Source organism: Pseudorca crassidens, chromosome 10, assembly GCF_039906515.1.
Source record: "Pseudorca crassidens isolate mPseCra1 chromosome 10, mPseCra1.hap1, whole genome shotgun sequence".
Lineage (NCBI taxonomy): Eukaryota > Metazoa > Chordata > Mammalia > Artiodactyla > Delphinidae > Pseudorca > Pseudorca crassidens.
The window spans coordinates 73,145,708-73,161,672 of record NC_090305.1 but is presented as its reverse complement, the minus strand read 5'-3'; the positions used below and the strand labels follow the sequence as shown (position 1 = coordinate 73,161,672).

At 43.9% G+C, this 15,965-nt stretch overlaps 1 protein-coding gene across 6 annotated transcripts in view; it reads right to left on the bottom strand.

Annotated features, from left to right (window-relative positions):
* Positions 1 to 15,965, bottom strand: part of CACNA2D3 (calcium voltage-gated channel auxiliary subunit alpha2delta 3) — a 785,949-nt gene that overhangs the window by 364,171 nt on the left and 405,813 nt on the right. The window lies entirely within an intron of this gene.

Below are 15,965 nucleotides of genomic sequence, written 5' to 3'. Positions count from 1 at the left end.
AACAACACTACAAGGAATTGGCACATGAAATTACCTCCATTTTACACAGATGGGGGGGAAACAGATTTGTCAGCATCCAGATACCTCCCTCTTTCCTTTAGGCAGCACTGCTTTCCTACCCCTGCCTACTCCCCAAGGGCCCTATTCAGTAGTCTAAGAGAAACAAAAATGCAGAAAATAAGAACTTGACATGTCAATAGCCTGCAAATGATGTTGAACTTATTCATCAAGCTTCCACTTATTGCTGGGTGTGCCAGTTAATAAGCTAATGTGTCTCGCCACCAAATTCCCTGGGCTCTGTGACTGGGGCTGGAGCTCTGCAAACCACATTTCTGCTTTGGCAGCTGTTTCCAGTGAGGCTCTGCCAAAAAGGTCAGTGTTGGGGAGGCCGCAAGGATGAAGGAAGGAGAAGGGACTTGCTCCCTCCGAGTGCTCGCTCTTGGCTTCCTGGCCCCATTACCATCACTCCAGTGAGGCCTCTTCACCCCGGTAGGGGCAGTTCATTCCAACAGCAGTGAATGAATCCAGTTTGCAGTGTTCCAACACTCACAGAATCCATTTCATTGCATCCCCCTCAGAGACCCCAGAACCCCCTCCTCAAGAGTCTGGATCCTGGCCGCACAGGACCCTCCTCTGGGTTCAGAGACCCCGGCACCTTCAAGCCGGTGTGTCCTCTTCAGAGGTCTGGGTCCTAGCCCTTTGAGTCCTCTCCTCCCAGCTTCTAAGTTTTAATAATGACCTTCTCTTCCCCTCTCCTCTTCTGCCCTCCCCCACCAGCCACAGGGGTGGCAGCTTTTTCCTGCAGTTGCTACTGGCATGATATCCTAGACTGTTTGTCCTTTCTGCTTAATGATTCTTAATATTAAATACTCTTTGCTAAAATAACTAGTGGATTTCTGTTCCCGACTGGACCCTGCCCGATCCACGGGGCACATAACCCAGGCGAATGGCATTTCTCAGTGGCCCCAGCTTCCCTGAGCAGAGGAGGGTCTATGAGCCACCTATCAAAACGCTAATTCTAGGGCTAGGCCTGCAGAGAACGGAACCTAGGAAACATTTTTAGCAAGTCCCCCCAACCACGAACCCCTCAGTTTTGGGGCACAGGTGTGAACAGTCTGATGTGGATGACGATCAAAGACCCTGCAGCTTCAGAGTGGTGGGCTTCTGGGCTAGTGGCTTAATCCCTCTGAGCCTGAGTTCCCTCAGCTATGACATAAGACTGGTAATAAAGAGTGTCTACCCATAGGGCAGAACTAAGAATGAAATGAGAAAAGCAAGTGAACTGTGGGACTCTGCACCCAGCACGGGGAGCAGGGAGGGACAGCCATTTCCAGGAGGATGGGGCTGTTACTTGGGAATGTGCACTGTCTCCCGCCTGCCTTCAGAAGACAGCGGAGCCTGGGTGGAGGCCAAGGCCCCCACTCTGAGCCCACCAAGAGGAACAGCACCGGTGGCAGTGGGGCAGGTGCCCACGCGGTTGTTCTGAGACCCAGACAAGAAGTGCTTTTTCAATGGCTGGCAGCAGGCACGCATCACTAGGCTTCGTTCCTAACTTGTCTCGTCATGTTCTTCTTGTGGAGTCACAAGATGTCTAATAGCAGCAGAAGTAATTAAAACTAAACCGGGAGGCAGCGAACCGTTTCGACTCTCCCTTCAGCGGTGAGGAGGGCCTGCATGAGCTCTTACCACGGTGACTGGAAATGTCTTTTCCTGTCATACCACTGACTGACCACGAGAAATGAATGTTCCTGCTATTTTTCTAAGACAGCTGTAGGATTGATCACCCTTGAGGAAATACAGCAACGACACAAACTCACCCAAAACTTTCAGACCAAAGGTGACTTCAGTTAAGGAGGGAGAGGGAGGGAGGGAGGGAGGGAGGAAGGGGACAGAGAAATGTAACCACCAGACTGAGCCCTGAAGTAAAGCAGCAGTAAGAAATAGGCGCATCTGGGAACTTTCATAGGAAGTTTAAAAAGTCTACTACCTAGACCACCCTCTCTTGAAATTATTTACAATGAGGAGAGCCAGTACCCAAACCACATGCCCAGCCCAGGGCCACGTCTCATAGGTTGACTCCTGTACATCAGCCAGAGAAAGCTTCTGACGACAACCCGCTCGTGCCTCGCCTCTGCTCAAGAGCCTGCCATGGCTCCCCACTAGCCTTGTAGCACAATCCCAACTCCTTCTGTGCCCATCAAAGGCCAGAGGAGCTGGTCCTGCCTGTCCTACTAGTACCCCACCACCCATGTCACTGCCCCCGGCCCACCAGGCTCAGCCAGTGGCTCTTTACCCAGCTCCTCACACACACCCAACTTCTGCTCCTCAGGGCCTTTGAAAATACTGTTCCCTTCACCATTCCACACTCAGCTCCTTTCCCCACATGCACTCTGCTTGGAGAGGGCTCCCCTGGCCACCCCATTACTCTGTCTCTGGCCCTTGCTTGTCTCCTTCAGAAGATTTATCATAGTTTCTAATTATTGGTCTTCTCACTTGTTATCTGTGATGTTATCTGCTCTGTGAGATCTCATTGGAGCCTACACGTCAGCCCCATACGCCTTGGCTCTGATACAGTGGCCTGGGACACAGAGGGCCTTCAATAAAAATCTGTTGAATGAATGAATTACTGCCCCCCCATTTGGCTACTCCCCGTTATATCCCCTTCCAACAGCCTCTGCCACCTTCAGCCCCCACCTTAATCTGGTTCTATGGGATGAAGAATGACAGAGCCAGAGTGCAGGCGGGTGGGAGGAGAATATCGAGATCCCTCCTCTATGAGCAGTGGGACTTAACTCCTTTCCCAGTTGCCTGTGGTCTTGGGAAAAATCCCTCTCCTCTCAACTGGCTCAAAGGAAGGCTAAAAAAAAAGCTTTGTAAAATCCTTTGAATGTCAAAGGGAATAATGTAGTTTAGGAAAAAAGAAAGAACAAAAACTTCCTTCCAAATCACTTAAGATTATTTAAAGGTTGCACTCTTAAAAAGATAAGCCCTCGGAGACGAGGGTAAGATGACGGAAGAGTAAGACGCGGAGATCACCTTCCTCCCCACAGATACACCAGAAATACATCTACACGTGGAAAAACTCCTACAGAATACCTACTGAACACAGGCAAAAGACCTCAGACCTCCCAAAAGGCAAGAAACTCCCCACGTACCTGGGTAGGGCAAAAGAAAGAAGAATAAACAGAGACAAAAGAATACGTACGGGACCTGCATAAGTGGGAGGGAGCCGTGAAGGAGGAAAGGTTTCCACACGCTAGGAAGCCCCTTCGCAGGCGGAGACTGCGGGTGGCGGAGGGGGAAAGCTTCGGAGCCACGAAGGACAGCACAGCAACAGGGGTGCGGAGGGCAAAGCAAAGAAATTCCCGCACAGAGGATCGGTGCCCACCGGCACGCACCAGCCCGAGAAGCTTGTCTGCTCACCCGCCGGGGTGGGCGGGGCTGGGAGCTGGGGCTCCGGCTTCGGTCGGAGCGCAGGGAGAGGACTGGGGCTGGCGGTGTGAACACAGCCTGCAGGGGGTTAGTGCACCACTAACTGAGGGAGTCCGGGGAAAAGTCTGGACCGGCCAAAGAGGCAAGAGACTTTTCCTTCCCTCTTTGTTTCCTGGTGCGCGAGGAGAGGGGATTAAGAGCGCTGTTTAAAGGAGTTCCACAGACTGGAGTGAGCCGCGGCTAATAGTGCGGACGCCAGAGACAGGCATGAGACGCTAAAGCTGCTGCTGCCGCCACCAAGAAGCCTGTGTGCGAGCACAGGTCACTATCCACACCCCGCTTCCGGGGAGCCTGTGCAGCCCACCACTGCCAGGGTCCCGGGATCCAAGGACAACTTCCCCGGGAGAACGCACGGCGTGCCTCAGGCTGGTGCAACGTCATGCTGGCCTCTGCCGCCGCAGGCTCACCCCGCACTCCGTGCCCCTCCCTCCCCCATGGCCTGAGTGAGCCAGAGTCCCCGAATCAGCGGCTCCCTTAACCCCGTCCTATCTGAGCGAAGAACAGAAGCCCTCCGGTGACCTACACACAGAGGCGGGGCCAATTCCAAAGCTGAGCCCCTGGGAGCTGTGAGAACAAAGAAGAGAACGGGAAATCTCTCCCAGCAGCCGCAGAAGCAGCGGAATAAAGCTCCACAATCAACTTGATGTACCCTGCATCTGTGGAATACCTGAATAGACAACGAGTAATCCCAAATTGAGGAGGTGGACTTTGAAAGCAAGATTTATGATTTTTTCCCTTTTTCCTCTTTTTGTGAGTGTGTATGTGTATGCTTCTGTGTGAGATTTTGTCTGTATAGCTTTGCTTCCACCATTTGTCCTAGAGTTCTATCCGTCCGTTTTTTTTTCTTTTTAAAAAAAATTCTGTTCTTAATAATTATTTTTTATTTTAATAACTTTATTTTATTTTATCTTACTTTATTTTATTTTATCTTCTTTCTTTCTTTCTGTCCTTCCCTCCTCCCTCCCTCCCTCCCTCCTTTCTTTCTTCCTTCCTTCCTTCCTTTATTTCTTCCTTCTACTAATTCTTTCTTTCTACTTTTTCTCCCTTTTATTCTGAGCCGTGTGGATGAAAGGCTCTTGGTGCTACAGCCAGGAGTCACTGCTGTACCCCTGAGGTGGGAGAGCCAACTTCAGGACACTGGTCCACAAGAGACCACCCAGCTCCACGTAATATCAAAGGGCGAAAATCTCCCAGAGATCTCCATCTCAACACCAGCAACCAGCTTCACTCAACGACCAGCAAGCTACAGTGCTGGACATCCTATGCCAAACAACTAGGAAGACAGGAACACAACCCCACCCATTAGCAGAGAGGCTGCCTAAAATCATAATAAGCCCACAGACACTCCAAAACACACCACCAGATGTGGATCTGCCCACCAGAAATACATGATCCAGCCTCATCCACCAGAACACAGACACTACTCCCCTCCACCACGAAGCCTACACAACCCACTGAACCAACTTTAGCCACTGGGGACAGACACCAAAAACAACGGGAACTACGAACCTGCACCTGCAAAAAGGGGACCCCAAACACAGTAAGATAAGCAAAATGAGAAGACAGAAAAACACACAGCAGATGAAGGAGAAAGATAAAAACCCAACAGAACTAACAAATGAAGAGGAAATAGGCAGTCTACCTGAAAAAGAATTCAGAATAATGATAGTAAAGAAGATCCAAAATCTTGGAAATAGAATAGACAAAATGCAAGAAACATTTAACAAGGACCTAGAAGAACTAAAGATGAAACAAGCAACGATGAACAGCACAATAAATGAAATTCAAAATACTCTAGAAGGGATCAATAGCAGAATAACTGAGGCAGAAGAACGGATAAGTGACCTGGAAGACAAAATAGTGGAAATAACTACTGCAGAGCAGAATAAAGAAAAAAGAAAGAAAAGAACTAAGGACAGGCTCAGAGACCTCTACGAAAACATTAAATGCACCAACATTCGAATTATAAGGGTTCAGAAGAAGAGAAAAAGAAAGAGACTGAGATAATATTTGAACAGATTATAGTTGAAAACTTCCCTAATATGGGAAAGGAAAAAGTTAATCAACTCCAGGAAGCGCAAAGAGTCCCATACAGGATAAATCCAAGGAGAAACACGCCAACACATATTAATCAAGCTGTCAAAAATTAAATACAAAGAAAACATATTAAAAGCAGCAAAGGAAAAACAACAAATAACACACAAGGGAATCCCCATAAGGTTAACAGCTGATCTTTCAGCAGAAACTCTGCAAGCCAAAAGGGACTGGCAGGACATATTTAAAGTGATAAAGGAGAAAAACCTGCAACCAAGATTACTCTACCCAGCAAGGATCTCATTCAGATTTGATGGAGAAATTAAAACTTTACAGACAAGCAAAAGCTGAGAGAGTTCAGCACCACTAAAGCAGCTTTACAACAAATGCTAAAGGAACTTCTCTAGGCAAGAAACACAAGAGAAAGAAAAGACCTAAAATAAAGAACCCAAAACAATTAAGAAAATGGGAATAGGAACATACATATCGATAATTACCTTAAATGTAAAGGGACTAAATGCTCCCACCAAAAGAAACAAATTGGCTGAATGGATACAAAAGCAAGACCCATATATATGCTGTCTACAAGAGACCAATTTCAGACCTAGAGACACATACAGACTGAAAGTGAGGGGATGGAAAAAGATATTCCATGCAAATGGAAACCAAAAGAAAGCTGGAGTAGAAATTCTCATATCAGACAAAATAGACTTTAAAATAAAGACTATTAGAAGAGACAAGGAAGGACACTACATAATGATCAAGGGATTGATCCAAGATATAAAAATTATAAATATTTATGCAGCCAACATAGGAGCACCTCAATACATAAGGCAAATACTAACAGCCATAAAAGGGGAAATCGACAGTAACACATTCATAGTAGGGGACTTTAACACCCCAGTTTCACCCATGGACAGATCATCCAAAATGAAAATAAATAAGGAAACACAAGCTTTAAATGATACATTAAACGAGATGGACTTAATTGATATTTATAGGACATTCCATCCAAAAACAACAAAATACACTTTCTTCTCAAGTGCTCATGGAACATTCTCCAGGATAGATCATATCTTGGGTCACAAATCAAGCCTTGGTAAATTTAAGAAAATTGAAATTGTATCAAGTATCTTTTCCGACCACAAACCTATGAGACTAGGTATCAATTACAGGAAAAGATCTGTATAAAGTACAAACACGTGGAGGCTAAACAATAGACTACTTCATAACGAAGTGATCACTGAAGAAATCAAAGAGGAAATCAAAAAACACCTAGAAACAAATGACAATGGAGACACGACAACCCAAAACCTATGGGATGCAGCAAAAGCAGTTCTAAGAGGGAAGTTTATAGCAATACAATCCTAACTTAAGAAACAGGAAACATCTCGAATAAACAACCTAAACTTGCACCTAAAGCAATTAGAGAAAGAAGAACAAAAAAAGCCCAAAGTTAGCAGAAGGAAAGAAATCATACAAATCAGATCAGAAATAAATGAAATGAAATGAAGGAAACGATAGCAAAGATCAAGAAAACTAAAAGCTGGTTCTTTGAGAAGATAAACAAAATTGATAAACCATTAGCCAGACTCATAAAGAAAAGAAGGGAGAAGACTCAAGTCAATAGAATTAGAAATGAAAAAGGAGAAGTAACAACTGACACTGCAGAAATACAAAAGATCGAGAGAGATTACTACAAGCAACTCTATGCCAATAAAATGGACAACCTGGAAGAAATGTACAAATTCTTAGAAATGCACAACCTGCCAAAACTGAATCAGGAAGAAATAGAAAATATGAACAGACCAATCACAAGCACTGAAATTGAAACTGTGATTAAAAATCTTCCAACAAACAAAAGCCCAGGACCAGATGGCTTCACAGGCGAATTCTATCAAACATTTAGAGAAGAGCTAACACCTATCCTTCTCAAACTCTTTCAAAATATAGCAGAGGGAGGAACACCCCCAAACTCATTCTACAAGGCCACCATCACCTTGATACCAAAACCAGACAAGGATGTCACAAAGAAAGAAAACTACAGGCCAATATCACTGTTGAACAGAGATGCAAAAATCCTCAACAAAATATTAGCAAACAGAATCCAACAGCACATTAAAAGGATCACACACCATGATCAAGTGGGGTTTATTCCAGGAATGCAAGGATTCTTCAATATACGCAAATCAATCAACGTGATACACCATATTAACAAATTGAAGGAGAACAACCATATGATCATCTCAATAGATGCAGAGAAGGCTTTCGACAAAATTCAACACCCATTTATGATTAAAAACCCTGCAGAAAGCAGGCATACAGGGAACTTTCCTCAACATATTAAAGGCCATATATGAGAAACCCAACCGCAACATTGTCCTCAATGGTGAAAAACTGAAAGCATTTCCACTAAGATCAGGAACAAGACAGGGTTGCTGACTCTCACGACTCTTATTCAACATAGTTTTAGCCACAGCAATCAGAGAAGAAAAGGAAATAAACGGAATCCAAATCGGAAAAGTAGAAGTAAAGCTGTCACTGTTTGTAGATGACATGATACTATACATAGAGAATCCTATGCTATCAGAAAACTACTAGAGGTAATCAATGAATTTGGTAAAGTTGCAGGATACAAAATTAATGCACAGAAATCTCTGGCATTCCTATACACTAATGATGAAAAATCTGAAAGTGAAATCAAGAAAACACTCCCATTTACCATTGCAACAAAAAGAATAAAATATTGAGGAGTAAACCTACCTAAGGAGACAAAAGACCTGTATGCAGAAAATTATAAGACACTGATGAAAGAAATTAAAGATGATACAAATAGATGGAGAGATGTACCATGCTCTTGGATAGGAAGAATCAACATTGTGAAAATGACTCTACTACCCAAAGCAATCTACAGATTCAATGCAATCCCTATCAAACTACCACTGGCATTTTTCACAGAACTAGAACAAAAAATTTCACAATTTGTATGGAAACACAAAAGACCCCGAATAGCCAAATCAATCTTGAGAACGAAAAACGGAGCTGGAAGAATCAGGCTCCCTGACTTTGGACTATACTACAAAGCTACAGTAATCAAGACAGTATGGTACTGGCACAAAAACAGAAAGATACATCAATGGAACAGGATAGAAATCCCAGAGATAAACCCACGCACATATGGTCACCTTATCTTTGATAAAGGAGGCATGAATGCACAGTAGAGAAAGGACAGCCTCTTCAATAAGTGGTGCTGGGAAAACTGGACAGGTACATGTAAAAGTATGAGATTAGATCACTCCCTAACACCATACACAAAAATAAGCTCAAAATGGATTAACGACCTAAATGTAAGGCCAGAAACTATCAAACTCTTAGAGGAAAACATAGGCAGAACACTCTATGACATAAGTCACAGCAAGATCCTTTTTGACCCACCTCCTAGAGAAATGGAAATAAAAACAAAAATAAACAAATGGGACCTAATGAAACTTCAAAGCTTTTGCACAGCAAAGGAAACCATAAACAAGACCAAAAGACAACCCTCAGAATGGGAGAAAATATTTGCAAATGAAGCATCTGACAAAGGATTAATCTCCAAAATTCATAAGCAGCTTATGCAGCTCAATTAAAAAAAAAAAAAAAAACCGAATCCAAAAATGGGCAAAAGACCTTAATCGACATTTCTCCAAAGAAGATATACAGACTGCCAGCAAACATATGAAAGAATCCTCAACATCATTAATCATTAGAGAAATGCAAATCAAAACTACAATGAGATATCATGTCACACCAGTCAGTATGGCCATCATCAAAAAATCTAGAAACAATAAATGCTGGAGAGGGTGTGGAGAAAAGGGAACCCTCTTGCACTGCTGGTGGGAATGTGAATTGGTACAGCCACTATGGAGAACAGTATGGAAGTTCCTTAAAAAACTAAAAATAGAACTACCATATGACCCAGCAACCCACTACTGGGCATATACCCTGAGAAAACCATAATTCAAAAAGAGTCATGTACCAAAATGTTCATTGCAGCTCTATTTACAATCGCCCGGAGATGGAAACAACGTAAGTGTCTGTCATCAGATGAATGGATAAAGAAGATGTAGCACATATATACAATGGAATATTACTCATCCATAAAAAGACATGAAATTGAGCTATTTGTAATGAGGTGGATGGACCTAGAGTCTGTCATACAGAGTTAAGTAAGTCACAAAGAGAAAGACAAATACTGTATGCTAACACATATATATGGAATTTAAGAAAAAAAAGTGTCATGAAGAAACTAGCGGTAAAACGGGAATAAAGACACAGACCTACTAGAGAATGAACTTGAGGATATGGGGAGGGGAAGGGTAAGCTGTGACAAAGCGAGAGAGTGGCATGGACATATATATACACTACCAAACGTAAAATAGATAGCTAGTGGGAAGCAGCCGCATAGCACAGGGAGATCAGCTCAGTGCTTTGTGACCACCTAGAGGAGTGGGATAGGGAGGGTGGGAGGGAGGGAGACGCAACAGGGACGAGATATGGGAACATATGTATATGTGTAAGTGATTCACTTTGTTATAAAGCAGAAACGAACACGCCATTGTAAAGCAATTATCCTCCAATAAAGATGTAAAAAAAAAAAAAAGATAAGCCCTCACTCCTCACTCAGCTCAGGAATTTTGCTCTCCAGAGTGGCACCTGTGCCCGGAAAGATGACGAGAGAGGGATTCCTAGGCTTTCCAAAATCACCCCAGAGCTACCGAGGCAGAGCTAAGTCTTTCAGTACCTCTGAGGCCACTAGGATACGGTGGGATTGAGGCTTTAGCTTCCAAATTGTGCAAAGGGAGGAAGGCCTGGGGCAAAACTCCCAAGAGAGCCCCTTCCTAGAGATCGATGTGATACCAGTTCAAAGGACACAGATTTCCAACAGTTCCCAAAAGTGCTCCAAAGCCAGGTCCCCAAACCATTCTATGATCAAGGGCTTCCCTTTAACCCCACACCAAGAGCTGCTTGTGTCCACCCCTCCTTGTAGCCCCACCAGGCGTCTTCCAAGGCCCCCGAGTCCTGGTTGTCTCTTGAGGGGCCTCACAGCTACCACCTCCACTTTTGTTTGGGAGGTAACAAAACAGACAACACTCAACTGAAATAGCATTCACCTTTGAGGTTGCCCTGTGCTTTTAGAAGAGGAAAATCATTTAGGTGCACCCCGACAGCCTCGTCCTAAGGCTGCACAACTGGCTTTCCTCTTACTCTCTGCGTGCAGCCCCAGTGGGTTTAGCAACTATTTAGCAACAGACGACATATAATCAAATGGGTATAACTGTGTTACAATAATACTTTGTTTACAGACAGTAAAATTTTAATGTCATATAATTTTCACAAGTCATAAAATATTCTCCTTTAGCTTTTTTTTTACCCCATTTAAAAATGTAAAAATTATTCCTAGCTCAAGGACTGCCCAAAGCAGGCAGTAGGCCATAGTTTGCCAACCTCTTTTTAAAATCTCTAACTTATCAATTTCTTACCTATCCACTCTGTCTTACACATCAGGGGAGGTAATGATTAATAATTCTGTGACCTTTCTCTTTTTTTTTTTTTAGTTCACTTGAAAGAGCAACTATATAAATGGCAGGTATAGCCATTTTTCTAATTTAAATGTAGAAATGTAGGCAGCTTTATTTCTTAAGTAGATCCTGGAATGAGTCCCTTTCATACTAAGGAGTTCATATTTTATTCCAAGTGTGTAAGCTGCCATGAAGCCACTAACCAATGTATATTAGGCAAAAGTAAATGGCATCCAATAAACGAATAAAGAGCTCCTCATTTCTGTTCCCAGCAATAACATGCTGGCAAGGGACACACTGCATAGGCAATCATGATGTCGCCTTCACAGATCATAGTTAAATCACCAGTAATGGCTTCCTTCTTCCAACTCATTCTATGTTTTATTAAGCAGTTGCCTCGCACAAGGCCCTGATTAGGAAGCATTAAAACGTGATACCTGGGGCTTCCCTGGTGGCGCAGTGGTTGAGAGTCCGCCTGCCGATGCGGGGGACATGGGTTCCTGCCCCGGTCCGGGAGGATCCCACATGCCGCGGAGCGGCTGGGCCTGTGAGCCATGGCCGCTGAGCCTGCGCGTCCAGAGCCCGTGCTCCACGGCAGGAGAGGCCACAACAGTGAGAGTCCCATGTACCGCAAAAAAACAAACAAAAAAAACATGATACCCACAAGTGCTCCCCTGGCCTGCTCCCCATTTCCTTCTCCTTTCCTTTCTTGGAACCCAACTGCCAAACTGTAAGGAAGTCCAGGCTACTGTACTGAAGAGAGAGGACTCACAGGGTCACCTGGAGGATTAGACACCGCATGGAAAGAGAGCCCTCAGGGAAGAGAACCAAGGCAGCTCTGCCAGGCTCACACATGAACACAGCTTCCTCAGTGACTTCACTGGACACCACAGGGAGCAGACCCAACCGCCCAGTTAACCCACAGAATTGCAAGAAATAATAGATGGTTATTTTAAACCACTAAGTTTGGAGATGTTTCATAGCATTGCTACCATGAAATGATTCTCTTTCCTTTCTATCTTCACCTTGTTTCTTCTAATATTGATAGTTTTCTATTGCTGCATAAAAAGTGACCACAAGTGCAGTGGCTTAAAATAGCACACTTTTGTTATCTTACAGTTTCTGTGGGTCATAAGTCTGGGCACAGCTTAGCTGAATCTTCTGTTCATTGTCTCACAAAGCTGCAATCAAGGTGTTGACTGGGTTGTGTTTTCAACTGGAGGCTCAACGGGGGAAGAATCTGCCTCCAAGCTCATTCAGGCCGTTCACAGGATTCATTTCCTTGTGGCTATAAGACGGAGGGTCCAGCTTTTTTCTGGCTGTTGGCTGGAGGCAGGCTGCCCCCAGTTCCTTGCCCCATGGAATTCTCCAAACAGCTGCTAACTTCATCAAACCAGCAAGGAGAGTCTCCTGGCTCCAGGGAGTATCCAATCCCTCTTTCAAGGGTTTTCAATTAAGTAAAGCCCACTCCTGATAATATCCTTTTAGTTAGCTGAAAATCAGCTGACTTGAGACCTTGATTACATCTGCAAGATTCTCTAACCTTTACCATATTCTATTGGTTAGAAACAAGTCACAGGTGCAAACTACACTCAAGGTGAGGAGCTTATACAGGGTGTAAACACCAGTGGACAGGAATCATGAGACTACCCTTAAGGACTCAATGCTATACTTCTCAGCAGGGACACAATAGAGTGCATGGTGGTGGACTGATCAGAGATTCAGAATCTGTCCTCAAGAACTCACCAAACCAGTGAAAATGAAAACTAGGCCCAGAAGTGATTACAGTACTGGACATTAAGTTATACACTTCTCTTATACAGCTCTAAGGAAGTATAAAGTGTAGGACTCAGGTAAAGACAAGACGGCATCTGGCTGGAGAAGAAGAGGGAAAGCTTATGGCAGACCTAAGAGAAAGGAACAAATATCTAGAGGCTGGGTTAATCTAGAGCAGTGGTCCAGAACCCTACACCTATGGGTATGTAAAGAATTTAAGTGAAGTGGGCTGAGAGGAAATAATGGAGCATGATGGAGGCCATGGCCAAAAGGAGCAGGCATTTGCCATCTAAGGGAGCAGCCATTCCTCAGCTCCAGCCGTTTTTTGCCATATGAGAATGCTGGCTCCAACGTGCCATGTGTACCCCTTTATGAAACTAAAACTTTAAAATTTTATATTCTGTCTCCAGATTTTAAAATCATGATCAGTAATTGACAATTTTTTAAACAAAGTATGAGTCAAGAAACACATACCTGTGCACTGAATTTGACTGAGGGAACAGGCCCTCATAAAGGTAAACAGAGGGAAGCAGAAGTGGCAGAGCCCACCAAGTAACCAAACCCTATTCCTTGGGCTATTTCTGTGGCAGTAGTTCCCAAGTGCAGTTCGCCCACCAGTAGCATCCACATCACCTGGGAACTTGTTAGAAATGGACATTCTCAAGCCCCGCGAGACCTACTGAATCAGAATCTCTGGAGGTGAAGTGAGCAATCTGTGCTGGAACAAGCCCTCCAGATGATTCTCATCCTCACTCAAGTTTGAGAATCACTGTTTTATAGGAATCAGGTTCCAGCCTTAAGATCATTTTACTCTCTCCATTTCCTGTTTCTGTAATCTTGAAGATAGCCAACAACAGCATGACCCAACCCTCTACTAAGTAACATTCAAAACAATAGAGAAAAATGACAGCTTAGACATGACACAGCATCTCTTTAACACAGTGCTAAATCACATTGGGGTTTTATGTAAATTTATTACCTGCACCTTCACAGAGAAGTCATCAAGAAGAGAATGTATATGCATAAGAATGTCATGGAACTCTCCAGAACGGCGTAGGAGGGGAGGGATCCTCCTATTAATTTCTAATCATAGATAAAGGCCCTCTTGCTACAGAAAGAAAGTCTGCTTCTGCTTGATAATATTTTATAAGTAGATCAAACTGCTTCAATGTAATGTTGAAATTTCCAGGACCCTGGTTCCAATTAATCCAAGAAAGCACCTGGCCTGAAGTCAATATTGTTCCTTTGGAAAGATATGTTGAAATTTGTGTTTTGTCTGAAGAGTTATGACTTTGCAGTCTTCATCCTATGCCTCTCCCAGCAAGTAAGGATAGGATGTTTAAATTCTAATATTCCTGGGCTACAGCTATCCATCAAGTATCACCAAGCAAGAGGGATTCATATGATTCAGCACGAGTCTCACAAGATAATACATTTGGTATTAATGTAGCTGCTTATTAAAAGCCCCTTTTACTTCCTTCTTTTATTTAAGATGGTCCTAAATAATGTGAAATATCCTTCAATATGCTGTGAGATGTCACAGCATCTGTGAACATCTTATTTGACCACAAAATGTCCATGGCCCTACCCATGTTTACTAGTGCTGTGGCCTCCCCCCCAGGCCCCTCAGTCACTCAGCCACACCTCAGGGTTGTGCATTAGGTAGTGGCCATGCGCCCAGCGTTGTGCTGTGTGCTGCGGGGGTGCAAGCATAGCCAGCATCCTCCTCACTCTGCATCACATACATTTATCAGGAATTAACTCTGGCCTCTACGTGTCCCTGGAAATCATCACCTGAAATATCTCATTTAAAATCACCTTGTCCAATAGTGAACTTCCATCTTATTCAACAGTTGGACTCTAAAGTCAGTGCTTATTGTGGGAGCTGCATTCAGCCAAACTTATTCTTGGATCTCCCTCAGGCAGGTGCCATGCCAGAGTCCCACCTACTCTCAGCAAGCCCAGCATAGCTAGTTTTCCCTCCAGCTTCAGAAATGGTGGTTTTCTCTAAGGTTGAGCAATAGGGGAGGCATCCATTTGGGGACCATGTTGTACGAAATATATATGTATCTTTAAGCACCAGAATCATGCTTGGTGAGGTGAGATGCCTGTGCTAACAGAGACACATGGGGACCAAGAATGACTGAAAGAATGTGCAATGACTGCTCACGCTGACTCAAGGGTACATGCTTTCTGGATACAGCTGAGTGCACAGTTCTCATTTGTCTTCTGTTTCTTTTTGCCATGGGTGTGGTTAGTTCAATTCCCAGAAATTAAACATACAGAGTTGAAGAAGCAGAATGGACTTGGTCTAGATAGCCTCATGCCCCAACAGAAAGAGTCAGAGTAATGCCACTGGCACATAGGATAGGAAAGCGCCTTTGTGATACCCCCAGGATAACACCCTCTCTGACACACCTCTTTTTCTTGCTCATATTTCACCATTTAGTTGAGATAGTGATCACCAACTGCTAATCTGCTGATTGGTGTCCGCTTGAGGAACTTATTAAAAACACAGAACCCTGGGCCACACCCTCAGAGATTTTGATTCTGTTTAAGTGTACAATAGGATCCACAATTTAAAAGATCTCCATAGGGAATTCAAACTGGCTAACAGCTTGAGGAACTCTGGGTTAAGGCACTCAAAAGACACCAAAAACCTTGATATCTGTCACTGATACCCTAACATATGTGTTTATCAGATAAATAAATGTTAGCTTGGAAACCAAAGAAAGAATTTGAATAGAGAACAAACAAGCTTTGACAAGAGCGAGGAACAGCACTGGGGGATGGAAAGGAGATTCTGGATGGTAATGAGGGCCCAGGAAGGAACGATAGGAACATCGAAACATAAAGGAGATGGCTGCAGGGCCACCATGGCTGCCTTCACCATTCTATAGATGCTGGGTCCAGCACGCAGCCCTGGCTCCATGGAAAACAAAGAGAAGCACTGTCCATTAAGGACAAAAGCATACTTCACAGCGAATCTTTTCACTGAACACACTGAACATGTCTTCATGGGTTTCTTCTCTCTGCCAAAGAAGTTCCACTTTGAAAACAAGAAAAGCCATAGTATTCAGTCTTGGTCAACCAGAAAACACA